We start from the raw sequence: 6,124 nt of genomic DNA on the forward strand, positions 1-6,124 counted from the left end.
CAGGTGTTTATGAGTATTGCTCGAATTATCAATTTACTCCCCGTAGACCCTGAGATTGAAAGAACTTTTCGACAGTAGAGTAGACAAGCAAGTCAAAGAAGGACCGACGAAAATCCAAATCAAGGAAACAGAGCAAACCCTGCTCAAAATCCTATCCTTATTGCTGATGATAGGGATAGAGCTTTAAGACAGTATGACGTGCCAGTATTTCACGATCTTAATCCAAGTATTTGGAGACCCGAAATCGAGGCATAATAGTTTGAGCTGAAGCCAGTCATGTTCCAGATGCTTCAGATAGTAGGCCAATTCAGTCGAATGCCTACCGAAGATCCTCACCTTCGCCTAAGACTGTTTATGGAGGTGAGTGATTCTTTCAAGTTAGCAATAGTACCCGAAGATGCACTACGATTAAAGCATTGCCACCAAATTCAATTTCCACATGGCTTGCTAGCAGAAATATTCTTCATGAAGTACTTCCCGCTTAGCAAGACTACTAACCTGTATCGCTGCTTTCTAACAAATGGATGATGAGTCCTCGTATTAAGCGTTGGAAAGGTACAAAGAATTATTATAGAAGTGCCCTCATCACAGAATCCCACATTGCATCCAACTTGAGACATTTTATAATGGTCTCAATGCTCCCATGGGGATTGCAACACCCCTAACCTGTACCCTTCGTCAAAACAGGGTTTTAGAGCATTATCAAAACTTTCAAAACATTTGTAGATAATTCGTGTAAATTTGTAACAGCCCGATTTAGACCTTAGTCGGAACAGTGGTTTTGGGACCACGAATCCGAGTCAGAAAAATATTTAAAAATTATTTTTTGTGTTTATTATGTGTGAATTTGTATGTTTGAAATTTTCGTATTTTAATTTTATCGTTTGAATGTCCGATTAAATAAAAGGACTTAATTGCGTAAATTGAAAACTTGATAGTTTAAAACATAAGGGTTGAATTGTTAGTGGCTTTCTAAATTAAAGCATCTAAGCTGTAAATAAACCATATACATGTGATATGGACGGTAGTGCCCTTATTTTTAGTGGTTTTATAATTTTATTACAAAGGATAAATAAGTAAATTATGTAATATTATGTAATAATAAAACATAAAAAAGTTATAACATGGTTTCATATTATCATGTTCTTGTCGAAAACATAAATAAGAAAGAAAAGAAAAGAAAAGCTAGGGTTCAGCCTCAGTCAAGCTTGATTTAAGGTCCGTTCTTACCCGATTTTTGATAATTTTTACGTTTTTGAGATCGTTGCTTCGAGTACTAGTAAACCCATGCTTGAATTTTTTTTATTTTGGTGAATATTTTAAGTTATGCCATTGTTGAGAGCTTGTGATTTTGGTTGTTTGATGATGAAATATGAACAATATGTTTTAGATTAACATGTTTTGTATTGGCGCTTTTGATGATTTTGAGTAATTAGGACTAAATTGAAAAAATAATAATTTTATGGACTAAAATGTGAAATAAATAAAATATATGAACTTGTATGAAGGTGGGTAAGATTCAGCCTAAGATGGGTGTGATGAAATTTTGTATATTTTTTGTTTTGTGCAATAAGGACTAAAATGTAAAAAGTGTAAATGTCAAGGGTAAAATGGTAATTTTCCCATTTATGTGTTTTTGGACTAAATTGAATGAAAATATATTTGAATGAGCTTAATTTGAATATGTGTAGATCAAGAACCAAAGAAACTGGATTTGGATGGGGGAAAACGAAAGTTGTCGACTAGCTGTCTCATTCCGTTTTATATCATCCAACGTAAATTTATAAGCAAATAGATGTACTTAATTTTAATTAAATGCAAATAGTATATGTTGAATCGAAATATGAGAATATTTATATGCTATTGCCGAATGTGTATAAGCTTAGCTACCATGTTCGTGTATTTGTTTCGACCGAGTTACGACGTCCGAAAGCCCCGCGTGAACCTTAGGAATAGTTAGGATACATATGTCATGACATAGGATTCCGATATATGTGTGCGAGTAAGACCATGGAATCGATACGTGATTCTGATATTGTGTGCAAATAAGACTTTTTTGGGACAGTGGCATCAATTTGTGATTACATGTAAGACCACTCTGGGATGTTGGCATTGTACAATATATGTGTGATTATCCGAGTGTCCTATCCAATTCCAAATGGTTCATTGAGCAAAGATAAATTGTACTTGAATATGTAAAACGAGTTAAATGGCCAGGTGTGAATTAGCTTGCTGTCTACTTGAAATAAGGTAAGTATATGACTTGGTACTTGTTACAAATTATGTGTGATGCAAATCAGGATTACATGTGAACTTAGTAAGAATATTCAGCCTTATGAATATATGATAAAATTTTGAGGAATTGATACTTAAATATATATGACCATGCATATTCGGCCAAATATAAAGTTTATGTACCTAATGTTTTATTATGATTTTCGAGCTTGTCTATATGAGTATATGTATAATTGATTAAAAAAATGACATTATGGCTTTGAAGGTTGAATGACATTTGGTCAATTTCCTTATGTGAGTATTTGGCCAAGGTAGGGAATGTGTATGACAATGTATTAATTATGACATAGATAAATTTGAGATTAAGCATGTAATGTTAATGTAATTCGGTTTAGTTTAACAAATGAATTGATTATATCATTGGATTTTTTTATTAGCTTATGACTTACTAAGCCTAGATAGCTTACTGTGTGTATATTTGCTTCTGTTTTATAGATTTTTTGAATTCAAGTTACGAGCTCAGGGATCGTCAGCTAAGCCTATCACACTATCGACTGTCTTCGGTATTTATAAGCCGAATTTTTGGAACAATGGCATGTATAGGCTAGACTATGTTTTGGAATGTTGTATTTTGGTCTATGTATAATTAGACCTATGCGAAAATGGCTTAACTATTATGCTTGAGTTTTGTTTTGGTTAAATTATGGTTTGAGCTCATTTTTTATTATCATGCTATGTGCCATGGATGGGAGGTATTTATGATATGTGTTTTGAGCATTGAAGTTGATTGGTATGAATGTATTGGCCTTAATATATATATATTAGGTATATTTGGATAATTTGAATGTGGTTCAATCTAAGATTAGGTACTTATGTGAAGTTGGATAAATATAATTAAGCTTGGTTGCTAAGAATGTTCGGTCATATGTTGAAATTTAGGTAAGGTAATTACTTGACTTGTAATTTAGTTCTTGCTCATATTAATATGCCTTGGTACATAATGTGGCAATGATATGTGCTAGTACATGACCTTTAGGTATATATATATATATATATATATATAATGGTGTTTGAACATGTGTTTTGTTATAAAATAATAATGGATTGGTATTGTGTTATAACATGAAATGCTTTAGTAAATTAAAATACATGTCATTTATTTTAGGTATATTTGGTATATGCTTATTGTGTAAAGTAATATATATATATATATATATATATATATATGGCTATGTCACTTGATAGCTAATCGAAATCAATAAATATGTATAGGTAAATTTTGGTTAGCCTAATAAATAAAAGATTAATATGGTTTTTGTTTTGGTTCCTAATGGTACATTATTTGTAAATTTTGGTTAATTTTTGAGTAGTTTAATTAGTTGAGTTGGTGATATATATGTATATATATATATATTATATACTCATGAAATGCGAATGTAGTAACAAGTCAACAAATGTTATTATGGAATGTATCATTTGTATGAAAGGAAATAATATGTGATTGCTTGTATAAAGTATGCATGATTTATATAAATATAGGTCTAATATTCAATAATGAAGTTATTGATGTGTTATATGTTCAGTATATGCATAAATTGTTTAGATATATATTTTGGATTATGTTTGATTTATGCTATGTGGTGAATGAGAAAAATTTTAAGATTAGATATTTGATTAAGTTATAAGCATAGATGAGATCTAAATCTTGAATTGCAATGAACGTATGATTCGCATATGTAATATGGTTGTTAAATGTATATGATTATGAATTGAATTAATATGAAAACGTTCAGAACTATGCTTTCTTTCAGAAATGCCTCATAACCCCATTTCGACGACGGATATGGACCAAGGGTGTTACATTTGGTTGGTATCAGAGCTACGGTTTAGTTGGTTCTAGGACTAACGTAGTGTGTGTGAGTCTAGCTATACATGTCATATTATATACTGCGATAGTGTGATGACTTTTGACATTTGCAAATGTGTTTTCATATAGTAAATGGATCCTGACAGAGCTGTAACTGATGATGTCGAGAGCGTAGTGCCTGCTCCCACACAAGGGACAACGCCTGTTGATTTTCAACCGATTTCGAGTAACCAGGAGGGAGAGGCTAGACAAGCCTTTTCCCAAATGATGAATGACTAGTTTACTCAGTATATCTGGACTAACCCGGCTGCACAACAACCTCCGACCCCGACTAATCCTTCTTTGATGCATGCTATACCTCAATTAAGTGATCCGTTGAGATTGTATAAGCCACCTGTTGATAAAATCAGAAAACACGGGGCTAAAGAGTTTAAAGCTACTGATGATGATGATGCTGAGCGGGCTGAGTTCTAGCTTGATAATACTATCCGTGTGTTTGATAAGCTGTCCTGTACTCCGAATGAATGTTTGAAATGTGCCATATCTTTTCTTCGAGACACAGCCTATTATTGGTGGAATACCCTAGTATCAGTGGTTCCGAAAGAGTGGGTGACCTGGGAGTTCTTTCAGACTGAGTTCCGTAAGAAATATATCAGCTAGAGATTTATCGATCAGAAGCGCAAAGAATTTCTAGAGCTAAAATAGGGTCGCATGACCATGACAGAGTATGAGCAGAAATTTGTGAGACTCAGTCGGTATGCTCGGACGTGTGTTTCAACCAAAGCCATAATGTGTAAAAGATTTGAAGATGGGCTGAACGAAGACATTAAACTGTTAGTTGGCATACTTGAGATAAAAGAGTTCGTAGTACTGGTCGAACGAGCCTGCAAATCTGAAGAGCTTGGGAAAGAAAAAAGAAAAGCTGACTTTGAAACTAGAGATCCGCGTAAGAGATCATTCAGTAAGTTAATTCATTCGGCATCAAAGAAGTTTCGGGATGATTTCAGCCGTTCTAAAGCTATTTCGAGTTATTCTAGACTGGATCAGAATAGACCACCTGTGATCTCGAGAGCTACCTCAGTAGGTAGTGTGGGTAATATTAGATCAAATCAACCCAAGTGTAAACATTGCGGCAAACATCATCCTGGTAGTTGCAGATTACACGATCGGGACTGTTTTAAATGTAGATTGATGGATCTTTATATTCGTGAATGCCCAGTGTTAGCTGAAGAAAATCCAGTGCAGAAGACGAGATCGGGTAATATTACAGCTCAAGGTAGACCGCCCAGAAATACGGGTAATGCGAGTGGCAGTCAGAGAGAGACTAAAGATACAGTAGTCAGATCTGAAGCTTGTGCACTTGCCAGAGCCTATGCTATACGGACATACGAGGAGGCTTCATCCCTAGATGTCATTACTGGTACATTTACTCTTTATGATACTAATGTAATTGTATTGATTGATCCTAGTTCGACTCATTCTTATGTGTGTGAGACTTTAGTATTCAGTAAGACTCTGCCTGTTGAGTTTACTGAGTTTGTAATTAGAGTGTCAAACCCCTTGGGCCGGTGTGTTATGGTTGATAAAGTGTGTAAGAATTGTCCATTGATGGTTCGAGATTCGTACTTTCCGGCTGATTTGATGTTGTTGCCATTTGATGTGTGTATGGACTGGTTGTCCTTGCATGATGCTGTTGTAAACTACGAGAAAAACTATTGATTTACGGTGTCAGAATGATTAGATTATTCAGATTGAATCTAATTATCTGAATGGCTTGCCAGCAGTGATATCTTCGATGCTAGCTCAGAAATATGTGAGGAAAGGTTGTGAAGCTTATTTTGCCTATGTGCCTAATAGTAAAGTGGCTGAAAGAAACATTGAATCAGTACATGTTGTGTGCGAGTATTTGGATGTGTTTCCTGAAGTGTTACAGGGTTTGCCACCTATTCGGGAGGTAGAGTTTGGTATTGAGTCAATGCTTGGGATGACTTTGATATCGATAGCTCTGTACAGAATGGCGCC

General features: G+C 34.5%; 1 non-coding gene across 1 annotated transcript; it reads right to left on the minus strand.

Annotated features, from left to right (window-relative positions):
• Window positions 1-487: 487 nt before the first annotated feature.
• Window positions 488-594, minus strand: LOC128281246 (small nucleolar RNA R71). Its single transcript, XR_008271459.1, has one exon. It is a non-coding gene; the product is annotated as a small nucleolar RNA R71 (small nucleolar RNA).
• Between the last annotated feature and the right edge of the window lie 5,530 nt (window positions 595-6,124).

Source organism: Gossypium arboreum, chromosome 9 (assembly GCF_025698485.1).
Source record: "Gossypium arboreum isolate Shixiya-1 chromosome 9, ASM2569848v2, whole genome shotgun sequence".
NCBI lineage: Eukaryota > Viridiplantae > Streptophyta > Magnoliopsida > Malvales > Malvaceae > Gossypium > Gossypium arboreum.